Here is a 14,359-nt window from a genome sequence, read left to right on the forward strand (position 1 = left end):
AACTGACACAAAACAACATACGCAATTTACGTTCAGTGGACACACTCCAAAATGGCATCAACGTGATGCAGAGGAGACAAATTGTTGAATAAGGTCGTTATTTTTTTTCTATTGTGCTCAAAAAGTGTAGTCTCAGATTCCATCAAAAATATCTTTATTTGTGTTCCGAAGATGAGCGGAGGTTTACGGGTTAGGAACAAAATGAGAATGAGTAATTGACACAATTTTCAGGTGAACTAACCCTTTAAAATGTGAAAATTATACAGATCTGTGTTTTTACCTTGTGCAGTACACTGTGAGGGAGATCCCTGCCTGTCCCTCGCCCACCCGGGATCTTCGTTAGTGGGAGAGGGGCATCAGGAGCACCACAGAGGCCCTGGAGCCCGCTGCCTCGAGCCCAGAACGGCACAACTATTAGACAGAGAGAGACAGACAGATCATTTTAAGCTGTGTAAGATTATCCTCAAGTGCATTAACAAAAGTTGGCATGTGCTTCTAAAAGCTTCCTTCACTCGGTTTGTCTCCAGAATTAAAAGTCAAGTGGCATGACGCAGCTTGGCACAGGCTTCAGGGTGCCAGCTGATAACAGATTCCCATCCTGCCAACAGCATAACAACAGTCAATTTTCTGCTTCACAGAAATGCTAGCACTTTTAAAGACTCCCTCTCTCCATATTTCTTCTTATGTCTTAATAGATACTGTCACCTTGTAATATTTTCTGCAGCACTGATATACAAAATTAACACTGATTACAGACTGTGCCAGCACAAAAAAATAATGTACCAATATCACGCCCTTCACGCTAACAGCTAATTCCAGAAAGGTATGCAGCATTTTGTAAGCCCAGCGCTGACCTAGCAACATTTTTTGCATCAAAACTGTTGAATTATGTCAGTATTCCTAACTAGATAAAGTTTGCCAAGACAAACTTTGATGTTGGCTTGAAGAGCATTTTTGGACTCTCATGAGACCAACATTTAAGACTTTATGGAAAATCAAGTATCCTATTCTGATTTTGGCACAAGTTATATCAGGTTACAGTGGACAAGCGTAAACTGACCCGATGTCATGTTTACATTAACAGTAAGCAGCGACATTTGTTTGGAGACAGATGTTTCCATTTCCACTAGACAGAAGAGAAGCAGTTTGCGCAGATCACAAACAAGCACATGATGTGAAAACAAGTCTGTAAATAGCAGCTTGGCTGAGAACATTTCACATCCCAGAGGGCTTGAGTTACAGCACTGGCTTTTAGAGATGTTAATAACAGACATTTACGTGCCCATGACACGCTGGGAGATCTTTGAATCTGATGTCTCATCTGAAGCCAGGCCGCACACCATCAGCAAAAATCTCTAATTATGATTGAAAGCATTCCCACTTTCAAAACAGCCCCGTTAACAACAAGCTAGATGAAGGAATATGAGATCTCATGATCACTTATTGCCAATATGCTGAACAGGAAACAGAACATTGATGTTTTATGCCATTATCAGCTGACAGCCATCAATGACACGGTTACAGCATTCTGGCACAGAATGAAATGGCTGTTCAAAGCTAGGGTGGTTTTTCACGTCTCATGAGACGGATTACCCAGCAGGCAAATGAAAGGAGGGAGGCATAGTGCTTTCTGTGCCCCTGGTAACCAAATGTAACCCAGGTGACAAAATATGCATGGAGATGGTGACCATATGAAAACAGATGAAGCTGTTACAGAGGATGTTTACTTTCTGTTTTTGGTTACTTTACAGACTGTTTGTTACTTTAGTACAACGAATTTGTATGACTGATTTTTCAGTATACTTTTGAAATGTTCTTTATTTGTTCCTTCTCCCCTCTTGATCTCTATATAGAAATGTCAGCCCTTTTTGAAAGCCGACACTTTCACCCTCTGACATTCAAGCACCTTCCCCCCCTTCACCATCTCTGACTATATGTTCTGGATCACAAGAGATTCAGGACAACTTTAAAGGGGTCATCGGATGCCCATTTTCCACAAGTTGATATGATTCTTAAGGGTCTTAATTAAAAGTCTGTTACATAGTTTGATTAAAATTGCTCAATGGTAGTGTCAAACAACACCTTTTTTACCCTGTCAAAAACAACTCTTTTCAGAGCAAACCGTTTTGAAGAATGTTCCTTTAAATGTTAATGAGCTCTGTTGACCCCGCCCCTCCTGTCCAGCTGCTCTCTGAGGGACTGTTTATTTTAGCTGCATTCATCGTGAAACTTTCTAATTAGCACATTGTTAGGAAAGACGATTTACAAAGATTCATTAAAAAAACGTAGCTCTCTTTTTCTGTAGGTGAAGCTGGATCACGAATTATTCGCTTGAACATACATGCATTTATGTAGAATGTGGGCAAATCCCTTCAAAAACAATATAATCCACTGCGTCTTCAGTGGCTCAGATTTCAGGAGTAAATGATGACTGCTTATGTTCATTATAACATCCAACAACAAAACACCTCAATCTTTCAGGAGTCCTGATGGTCTACATCTGCTCCGGAGGTGAAACAATGGCGGACTGATGACAGTCACTCAGGGCGGGTCTAAGGTCAGACGCCAGTCCAGTCTGTGCTGAAACACTACTGTCAATCTAACTATTGTGGGTGGGGCCTGTATTTGCTACGTCATACAGACAGGCATCAAAGATCTGATCGGTTTAAGTGGAAAAAAAAAAACACTGGGTGGATTTTTATCGTTATAGGGTGGTTGTGTACACACACTGCCAACACACATTTCAGTTCAAACTACTTGTAAAAGTGCATGTAAGCATCCGATGACACTTTTAAAGAAAAAAATAACCTAAAACTGTGGGATTTCCTTTGATCCATTTAACATTCAAAGAACTCGATTGTTGCCCTTTTTTGCATGCCTTTGTGTTCTTTGAGTGTCCTCCATGTTTGTATGAGACTTCTATTATTAGGATATTTTGAGTGGTTGATTTTTTTTTTTTTTTTTACCGTTTGGTCATTTGGCATTAATCACTTGAAAAAATTATTAGCAAACTTTCCTCAGAAAGCCATAGCAATCTATTCTTTTGCACAGGAAATAATGATCGCCATCATGAGGTTCCACCCTTAACGTCATTGAAACCTTTCCATTGGACTAAAGGTACTTTAGTTTAGTAAAATGTTCTTCACATCATTAAAGTGCATTCCTGACTCCAGCCGACCTCAGGATCCATACAGGGGTTAATATTTAGAGGTTAATATTAAGAGCAGTAATTACTGGCTCTGGTGAGTGTTTGGAGAAGGACCAGGAAACAGTCAAAACCAAAACAGGATACTGCGAGTCTTCCAGGAAAACAGTTATCATTAGAGAGAGGGACTCGAAGGGTGACGTCCGACCTTCAACTCACAGTGAATGTGTTTGGACCAATTGCTGATCAGGAGAAATGGAAGGTTTGTGTTTTTCACGTATCAGATTACAAAGCGCCTTCTTAGACAACAAATCTGACATGTTTGTATCCTGACAGAGACTTAGTGCTGCTGCAGTCTTCAATAAAGTGTTTCTCTGTTGAGTGCTGCAAGTCTGGATGGAGTCCAAGTAAAACAACAAAAACACAAACAGCTGTTTACGCGAGGCTAAGAAACAGGACTTTGCATGTAATGTAAGTGTGGATGGATTTGGGGGGAATACGAATATTTATTCAATGAATTCACAGTGATGTTTGAATTGTGAATGGTTCTATAAACAGGGCAACTGCAGTGAAGCTGCAGCTAAACAACAGAACTTTCTAGCTTATGTAATGTTTATCTAATGTTCTGTCCCCGTATTCCTCACTCAGAATACCTTAAACCTCAGGTTAAATGTGGTTTATCAGCTTCTCACCTGCACTTGCTAATCTTGTTACAAAACCAAACACATTTCTTTGAAAACAATTGCTGATGGTGTCCAGAGTTTCAAAACAGGTGATCTGTGCTGGGTTTTCCATCCTCGGTGCAAATTAAGAAATTGCAAAAGAGGAATTTAGATTCTTTCGGAAAACTAATTAACTCTGGGGCAAGGCGAGCGATTTGGTCCTGTTACCAGCTCATGAATCCTAATTGAGTTGATGGGGTTATGGATTAAATATTTATAGCATCATTTCTCTCTCTCATGCACACTCATCTGTCTGCTCGACATTAAATCCGCTGTTGAAAACAGTCTGTGGGTCTGATCCTTCAGAAAGTTACAATAAATCCTGCCCATTCATGATTTACATACTTGACATTTCTATATCCAAACAAAACATAAAATAGATTTAAACTACTAAATGAAAATCTAATTATACAACTATGTAAGGGAAAAACTAACTTAATTTATATTAATATATTAGTATTAGTATTAATATTATAGTATTTCAGTGGTATAGCCTGTGTGTGTGTGTGTGTGTGTGTGTGTGTGTTCTGATTTATTATTTAATAAATCTAATTTATGTGTATTTGTTTAAATACTTTTAAAGTATATATTAAAATATATCAATTGCATATCAAAAGACGTAGGAGATATAGTCAAATAATAATAATAATCATCAGCTGCAAAAACTTGCACGAAAAATGTTGCATAACCGTAAAAAATAAAATATAATAGTGTATTTTCTCACCTCTCCTCTGTGTTGCACATGTTTTTCTCGCAGAACGCTTTACTCTGATAAACCAAAGAGTGAGTGTTGTGCCGAGAGTCCGCGGAGAAATGCACCATCTATATAATTATTCTCACTGACGTGTTCTGTGATGAGCGCTCCGTGTTTTGACACTGAGCACTGACTGCGCGCTGACGTTGAGGAACTTCTAAAATGCTTAATATTAATGAGCCCACGCAACGTCTGCCAATCGAATGTCGCGTACTTTATAAATATTCATTGACATGCAACGCGGAGAATCATGGGAGACACAGACGCAGAACAGGGAGGTGACGGTGTATCTGCTTGAATTATTGTATTTTGAAATATCAGTAGATCAGCATAGTGAATTTGCAATGTGTTATTCCAAAACATATAGTATTTCAGGGGTATTTAGGAGAGATTCAGAAGTATAATGTTGAAGTATAGGGTTTCTGGGAAATGAAGTTTTCAGCTTTGAACATTCCAACAGAGTTTCTGAACAACCCAGTTTTTGTGTAATTTACCTATACATTTAAGCTGAATCACAAAAGTTAAGAAAAATTAAACAGAAAAAGTCAGTTCTCAGCTATGATGTGCAATCTTATCAATATATGCTTAGAAATTAAACTGACAAGTCATGTAAAAAATACGGTGCCCTTAAGATGACATGGTCGGTTCACTTAGTTTTGTAGTGGCCACACAGGCTTGGGAGGGTTACTTTAAAAATGTATTCCGTTACAGTTACTAATTACTTCATAAAAAAAGTATTCAGTAAAGTAATCCAAGTACCACAATAAGAAAGTAATGTAACTGATTACTTTTGGATTACTTCTGGATTACTTCAAGGTCAAATATTATTTTTTAAAACAACAACATTTATTAATTAAGAATTTTACAGCCCTGAATTAATATATATGTAAAGGACTATACAGACATCTAGTGTATGGTATTGGTATTACAGATTATTTTGTTTTATTTTGAAGAAAATATAATCAGAAATAATTTTAAGGAAATGTTTCTTCAACAGGAAAATAGAGAATACAAATTCATTTTTTTGCCCCAAGCAAATATAATAAGAACACAATTTTTTGACAATGGAAAATGTTTCTTCAAAAGAGAGAATACAAATATTTTTTTTTATCTTTGCAAATATAAAACAAATTTTTAAAAGTCCAAATGCCGAATCCTTCGATGAAGAAAGTGTTTTCTTTGCTGGAAGGCACAGTTTGCACTGTTCAACGTTGTTTGCAATTTCTTCTTTTTAAACAAAATAGCAGCGGAATTTCCATGAAATGAACGCGTTTTTGCAGCAGTGATTCAATCTGCGTCTGAGGAGATTGTAGACAGCTGTTATTTGCGCATGCACCAGCGGGTGGCACACGTGACTCGTGTGAGTCATTAATCAAGCTGCGCTTAATATAGTGTTATTATGCCAAAATACAGATTTATTTAGTTTTAAATGAAACCATTGTAATCCTGAAAGTATTCCCCCTTTTTTCAAAATAAAGAAGCCAAATAAAGTGCTTTTGCTTTCTCCTATACACAGCATCTCCCTTACATGACTGCTTCAACACTTACTGCAGTTACTGAAACCAGCCTTGTTTCTTTGATTGAACATTTGGGCAGCATTACACAGATATTTCCACATAGTGACGTAGACATGTGGGGGCGTGTTTAAACAAGGCATTTTTGGGGGCGTGGCAGAGTCTTAACTTTGATAAAGAATATCTCTTTGGATTTGAGACTTTACTCTTTGCAACTTTACAGATCTTCTTCATGCACCAAGAGCTTGTAACACTCCAAAGAGAAAGGAAAAATTTAAATCGCATCATATGACCCCTTTAATGGTCTGTGGCTTGTGTACTGCAAACAAATACGAGCTTCATAACTGTCACAAGACTCTGTTTCTCTTTCGGGCTTGAACTTATGGTAAACTAAGAACATTATTATCTGTCTTAACATTTATTTAAAAAAGATAAGGCTTGTGATTAGGAAAGGGGTGTTACATTTCCGACGAGTAACTTGCAGTGTTCGGCCAATCACAATGCACTGGGTCAGTTGGCCAATCAGAGCAGACTCTGCTTGTCTGAAGGAGGGGCTTTGTAGAAAACAATGCTTTGAGAGAGACAGGGCATAGAGGGCCTACAATAATGTACAGTATTTGAAAAATAATGTTTATTTTTTATTTTTATTAAAGCATGTCAACATATTCTGTTACACCAAATAATGATCTTTAAAAACGGATCATATGACCCCTTTAACTTGTGGGAACGTGATATTATGTCATGGCCAAAGATCATTTTGTTGAGGGAACGACATCCATTTCTCGTGGGCACGACTTCTGATATTGAGGGAACAACATATTTTTTTCATGGCCATGAGTTTAATGCATAAACAAACCGTGACCATAGAAAGCCAGGAATTCTCAAAAAAGCTAAAAATATGTATTAACATTAAACTTTTTTAATATTTTTATATTATTACTATTATTACATTACATTTTTATGTTTATTGTCATATATGCTTATTTCCCTTTAAATGTGTGTATCGCTTTAACCTAGTTAATGTTTTGTTTATTTATGCTAGTATTTGCTAGCCTATTTATTTTGTAAATAAACGCCTGACAATTATGCCAATAAAGTTTTAACTTTATATTTATGCCCATGTGTGGTGATAAATGAGCCTTTGGTGTTTTCATTTACAAACGAAACTATGTGAATGGTTAATTCCTGAACGGTATACTATAGTATTTATAATTATGGTCCATTAATTAGCCAAAATTAAATTAAATATATGTTTAATTTAAACTGCATTCCACCAAATAGTCCAGTCAACATAATCAAAGCTTGATTTTCATGTCGATCATTTCCAGATATTTACAAAAGTATTGAGAACATTAAGTAAAGAGATCAAAATGAAGGGGTAAAATGAATATAAACGAATATAAAAATATAACCAATAATAATAGGCTAATAATTATAATAATACACAAATATTACAGAAAAAAGACTATCCGTTAATGGACTGACAAGACTTTAGGATGGATAAAAATGTTTTCTTGTAGGCCTATTTTATATTATGCACCTTATGTAACATTTATTCATGATAAATTTGAATGCTGGCTTTCGCTCATAATACAGTCCAATAGCCAAGGCCTATTGTTAATATAATAATTTAATAATGTAATAATTTCTATAATAATAGAATAATTTTTAAATAATAGAAATAAGGATGTTGACAAAATGTTCTCATGACAAAACTAAGTGAATCGACCATGTCACCTTCTGGGCACCGTAAAAATACCTTTATGCTTCCTTTATTATTTATTTTTAAGACCTCTACATGACTTTTGAAGCAGGAATTGTTATGTAAGAGCTGATAATGGAAACAACCCTGGACCAAGAGATTAAAGGATCAAAAACCGGACACCAGGCGATGTGATCGTTACACGGCGGTGAGTGAAGATCAAGATCAGTCTCAGTGAGTGAAGTGTATGACCTCCAGAGAGAACCCACAAGACAGTCAATATCTTATAGGGTTTAACTCTACTCGGTTTGAATTTTCGTAGTATTGGAAACCCAACAGGGTCCTAAATCATTCTAGACAGCATAGGGCAGGGGTTTTCAACTGGTTTTGCTCCAAGATCCAGATCATTTTATCCTAATTATGCATTAAAATTTCTTATTTGCATTTGCTGGGGTTGAGAAACACTGCGGTATGGGAACTTAATCAAGCTGGGCTGTGGCCTTCTTTAAAGTTGAATCTCATTATGAGAACAGAAACCACAGAAATGAAAGGCAACACTTGCAATTGGGTTCAGTATTAGATTTCATAGCTCATTTGTTCTTGTTGACATGTGATTACATTCGCTGTGTGTTTGATTATGGTTTCTTATGGGCAACAGTAGGTGTGGCGTTAGCAACCGTCTGATTTGGTGGTGTATGAAACTGATAAACTAGTTGGACGACCTTAAAGTTTATCACCTGAGATATCGCCACAGTTTCTTTCAAACGTCCTTCTGTGTGTTTTCTCTCAAGCTGAGGCTTTCTGAACCCTCCAGGGCCAAACAAACAACAAAAATATATTCCCTTTTCCATAAGGATGCTCAATAATGATTCAGCCTGCTGGCCACTGACAGATGCATAACAACAATAGTCATCAAATAACTGAATATTTGATAAAGTCAAAGTTTGTTATAGCAGTAACTCTTAAAGTAAACACAAGATTCTGGACTACAAAACCCCTTTGGCATGATTTGTCAGTCCTGCTACAAACGCATGTAGGACAGGCAGTTCTGAGGGGCCAGTGGGAACAGAGAGTGTGTTTTATTCCATGGACAGCATCTGCCTGCTGATCTATTAAAAGCTCCATTGTATCTTTTCCTCTCTGGCGCTCTTGTACATCCAGGAAATGCTTGTTTATTGTGTCAGGTAATCAGCTCTGAACCGAATGGAGAGATACTATCCGTCACAGGCAGGCAACGCCTGTAAACTGCTTCTGATTTCAGCTTCATTCATATCTTGTTTAGTGATACTTTATTAATAAAAAGAGAGTGACTTGTTGAGAAGACCTGAAATACCCTAGAGATGTCCTAACAGCCACGCAACACACCCTAGCTATCACCCTTTATTACTTGATTAAGATTACTTACTTAGTAACATAATCTCGGTTACTTATTTTGGGGAATAAAATCTAACTACTTTTTAGATTACTTTTAGATTACATTTTTTTAATCAAATTAGTTTTAAATGTACCATTGATATAAAAAGAGCAAAGAAAAAGAAACATATTCCATGTTTTGATGTCAACATCATAAAATGCATTAAACATTACATTAGTGAGTTGATAGAGAGTGAATAGTGAGTTAGTAAAAACCTAATAATTAATTCAGTCGTAAAAATGTAAAATACAATTAATGTGTTTGTTTACCTGCATGTGATGTCAGTGTGACCATTAACCAACATCAGAGAACTGTAAACATATGAGTCTGTTGTTAAAGTATTGAAATATTAATTTATTCTGCAATTTTTCAACAAATATTTTATTTTAAGGGCTGACAAAAATGTTTGGGAATCCCTGCATTAAACAAAGGTTTTATGGCTTTGGATAGACATGAGGGTTGTGTAATGAATTCAACAATTAGAATTTTTGGGTCAACTATCGCTTTAAGAATGTGTTTGTTATGTGAAAGTGCCCTGTCTCATTTCTGACCTGAGCTGTGATGCTCTCTCGCAGAGTTCTGTCCCAGTCTCTATGACAAGGGCTGCTAAGCTACAGTGTAATGTCCCAATCCAGCCGAATGATCTTTCAGAAGTGATGCTGAGTTCAGAATGTTCCTCGTGCGCACCCACCTGAGTATATTCGGTCCTTACTGACCACACACTTCAGTAAAAGACATTCTGTTCCCTTTTGACCCCTGACCCCTGATGGATGGTTAGGGATGCTGGCGTGTGTCTGGCACCAGGGAGCAGAGGTTCTGTGTACACGCGTCAGGGGTTTTGTGGTGCACGGCATTAAGCTGATTGGCACTAATACTTTGTGTTCTGGCTCTTGAGTTTCCATTGCGGTGTTCCCCATAGGACAGCTGATTACAGACGCTTATGTGGCATCGGATTAACCTCCAAGAGCACAGCACGCCTCGTCCTCTTACAGTCAGTTCATCCGTACTGTCATACCTTACAGAAGAGATTAGGTTATTCAATTCAAATTTATATTTAAAGGGTCAGTTCTCCCAAAAATGAAAATTCTAATTCTAATTGTTCACCCTCATGTCAGTCCAAACCTGTAACACCTCCCTTCATCTTCAGAACACAAGTTATATTAAGATATTTTTTATGAAATCCGAGAGCTCTCTGTCCCTGCAGAAAAAGTGTCTAGTACACACACACACACACACACACACACACACACACACAGAGAAAGGAATGTATATATTATGTATGTATTATGCATATATATATATATATATATATATATATATATAGATAGATAGATAGATAGATAGATAGATAGATAGGTAGATAGGTAGATAGACAGATACACACAAAAAAAATGGTCATATATATTTTTGTATAATATGTATATGATATGCATATAATATATTTATAATTTAAATATATTAATATATATTATTTATAGAATATATTTATGCTTATTGGAGTATTGCACCCTTTATTTTTGTCCTGAGATCCCTGACTTTTCACTGTTCCCATCTGAGTCTATTTTTGCACACCATGCTTTGAGAAAAAAAAAATGGCACAATCTTTTAGTGAACTGTGCGAGTGTGTGTAGGAAGGGCAGCAGGTCGTGGGAATGGGTTCAGCGCACCAGCCTGGGCCGTCAGCAGAGACTCACTTCCACCAAAAGCATCAGAAGTGCAGTAAAAGAACAACTGAGGAAGTGGAGAAACAATGTTTGTTCAACAATGTCTGAACAAACACACACACACACACACACACTGTGCTGGATCAGGGTGTGGGACTACAGTACACTCTGGACCCAGAAACCCATAGAGAAAAGAAAGTTCTGTTTCCCATAATTCTGTTTACGTTTCCGCTGGTTATGCTCCCACGGTGCCTGCTCTTTATGGTTATTGGTCTATTTCTGTTTCCTCCTAAACTAATTTTAAAACTGGTAATGGGATAGTGTGTATAGTGTGTATGTGTGTGTATTTGTGTAACTTCAAAGATCTCCAGACTGGAAATGAACCATGCTGACCGGTAATGTCTGTTTTAGGGTGTTGTTTATTGAAATGACTCCCGGTAGGAAGCTAGAACGTGACCAATGCAGCAGCTTGCGCAATGAAAATGTGAATAATTATGAATGCACACTGTTCCTGTCTTACATAATGGCTGGTAGCATTATATTCAGTCTTTTATCAAATAGAAAGCTACAAAAAACCACTTCCGGTCACCAAGACCGACTTCTCTCACATGATTACCAACTTCTTTACATAAAACACCAGCTTTGACCATTAATTTTTGTTCTGTTTTAGGCTAGTTTGTGCCGGTCTGGCTGGTGGATTAGTGTAACTATAATTTCATCTGTCTGTAGTTCAACCTTACTCTTGATTAATCTTAGCAAACATCATCATTCTTTTCATTCATTCATCATCACATCTTTCCTGGTTTTGTGTGATTTGTTGTGTAGTATGTTCTCTGAAACAACTAAAATAGAAATGTAACTTCTAGGTCATTTTTCAAATATGTCAACAAACGAACCCAATATTAGAGGAAAATTATGTTACAAGAAGATTTTTAGATAAAAGTAAGCATGAAAGGCCACTTTTAATCCTTAACTATATGCAGACTGCACGAGGTTGTACAAATTCATATGTATAAGCCACAAATTCTCCAAAATGTAAAATAGTTACAAATTGCCACGAGATTGTGTTGTGACAAACATGTTGCTTGAATTTTTAGTAATGATAATGATTTCATCTAATCAAGAAACTCATTAAAAAGGCATTTTGTAACTTTACCATTTATAAAATTAAATGGTTATGCTATTTTGTTTTACACATTTTTCATTTAAATTTGTCAAATGCCTGAATTTTTTTTTTGTCCCCATGACTGACATTAATTACTTAATTAATTAATTTTATTAAAAGTACACAAGCTGTGCCACGGCATGTTTCAGAAGTGGCTTTCTGCTACTACTCTTTTGACTGATGCCGTAGCTGCCCAAAATAAAATAAAAAAACACAAAATCCTGTCAATTTCAAAATATCAGGAGACCAGAAATGAATGACGAGAGTTTAATCTTTGAAGTTAAAAAAACACATTGTTATATGACACCACAAATTCCATTTCCAAAAAGGACAAGGATTGGAATTTAATTGCAGTAGTTGTATGAATGGAATAAACAGAATTAAACCAGACAAAACAAACATTTAACCAACCATATAGAACAAACAGACACACACACACAAAAACAGGACAGGCAAATCACATGGTCTGGTGAATCCTGTCGCTTCCCTTCTGAATTGCTCCTGGCGTGGGTTGGCATCACGTGGAGGATTGAACAAAACATTTTCGAGCCGTAATGTGCCGCAGACGTGCTTTGTAAATAAAAGGAAACTGCAAATGCATTTTAATGCCACAGAACATTGCACAACTCACACATGCAAGTCAACAAGCATACAACACCACACATTACATACTCAGCACTTCACTGTCCTCAAACACACACAAATACAACACCACAAACATTGAGTAAACAACATACTCAACTCTATACCACACACACAAACATAAAACACCAATATCAAAAAAAGAATGTTGATGCTTACTCTTATTTGTTACAGATGTTTACTGTTGTTCTGTAATCTCTATTTTTAGTCATTTTCAAATCACAATCACATGTAATGGTTGAACACTGCATGCATCTTTACAACACACACACACACGCACACTAGTTTCCTATGGAGCCAACTTAACGCTGTATATATACGCAAAACATTTACGTTTTGCAAAAGAAAATAAAGTTTTGCAAACGAAAATTAAAGTATTGAGGAAAATACATTTGCTTTTTGCAAACAAAAATGAAGAATTGCAAAACAAATGAAACAATGATTTTGCAATAAATATTTTCCATGGTCATATCTATTAATTTATTTGCAACGCTGCTTTATTTTGCGTGTCAGTCTAATTTGAGCTTGCGTTACCATTTTTCCTTTGCGCTTCACTTTTCTGCACGTTTTGACTTGGGGGCGGGGTCAAGGGACGGGGGCGTGTACAACATGCCTCCCTGGAAGTGACGTCATCGGCCCGAGACGCAGCTCACTGATCCAGGTCCTGTCATGATGAGCAAAGACTTTCGAGTAGATCTTTTATTTTTATTCAGTAGCATTAAAACATTAATGTTTTCGTTTTATTTACTTTATTAACAAATGTATGTGTATTAGCAGCGTTTTCTCAAGTTAAAGAAGTTGTTAACATGAACATCTTCTGTTTATTTCTCTCGATGTGCACACTTCTATAGCATTAAAATGTGCATTGTTTCATTTGGTTAACTGCAAGTGTTTAGGGATCGCAAATAATTTGAATCAGTTCGGGAGTTCGGACCAAGGTCGCGAATCAATTGAATCAGTTCGGGAGTTCGTAGCGGGTTCGCGAATCATTTGAGTCAGTTTGGGGATCGCGAATCATTGAATCAGTTCGGGAGTTCGGAGCGTGATCGCGAATTTTTTTGAGTCAGTTCGGGAGTTCGGAGCGGTATCGCGAATCATTTGAGTCAGTTTGTGGATCGCGAATCATTAGAGTCAGTTTGGGAGTTCGGAGCGGGATCGCGAATCATTTGAGTCAGTTTGGGGATCGCAAATCATTTGATTCAGTTCGGGAGTTCGGAGCGGCTTCGCAAATTATTTGAGTCAGTTCGGGAGTTTGTAGCGGGATCGCGAATCATTTGAGTCAGTTTGGGGATCGCGAATCATTTGAATCAGTTCGGGAGTTCGGAGCGGGATCGCGAATCATTTGAGTCAGTTCGGGAGTTCGTAGCGGGATAGCGAATCATTTGAGTCAGTTTGGGGATCGCAAATCATTTGAATCAGTTCGGGAGTTCGGAGCTGGATCGCGAATATTTCTTCTTTTCTCTTTTATTCTTTTCATGAAAATGCATTATTTGTACAAAACACATACAATTAATTTGAATTTTCCTTTACAATTCCATGACCAGAAAGGAGCAGATAGAAGAATAATATTCTTATATTTATCTGCCCCCTTTATAAACATAAATAGTAGATGGCATTAACATTATTAAAATTAGTAA

The 14,359-nt window shown here is 36.9% G+C and overlaps 1 long non-coding RNA gene across 3 annotated transcripts in view; it reads left to right on the plus strand.

Moving 5' to 3' along the window:
• The first annotated feature begins 3,374 nt into the window (after positions 1-3,374).
• Positions 3,375-14,359, plus strand: part of LOC113079956 (uncharacterized) — a 39,990-nt gene continuing 29,005 nt past the window's right edge. For 2 of the 3 annotated variants that reach the window (XR_003281782.1, XR_003281780.1), the window contains exon 1: positions 3,381-3,616. This is a non-coding gene — a long non-coding RNA (uncharacterized LOC113079956). Of the gene's footprint in view, positions 3,617-14,359 lie in introns of all 3 variants that reach the window. The other variant, XR_003281781.1, reaches the window with a different exon arrangement.

The sequence above is a fragment of the Carassius auratus genome, unplaced genomic scaffold, assembly GCF_003368295.1.
Source record: "Carassius auratus strain Wakin unplaced genomic scaffold, ASM336829v1 scaf_tig00029911, whole genome shotgun sequence".
Lineage (NCBI taxonomy): Eukaryota > Metazoa > Chordata > Actinopteri > Cypriniformes > Cyprinidae > Carassius > Carassius auratus.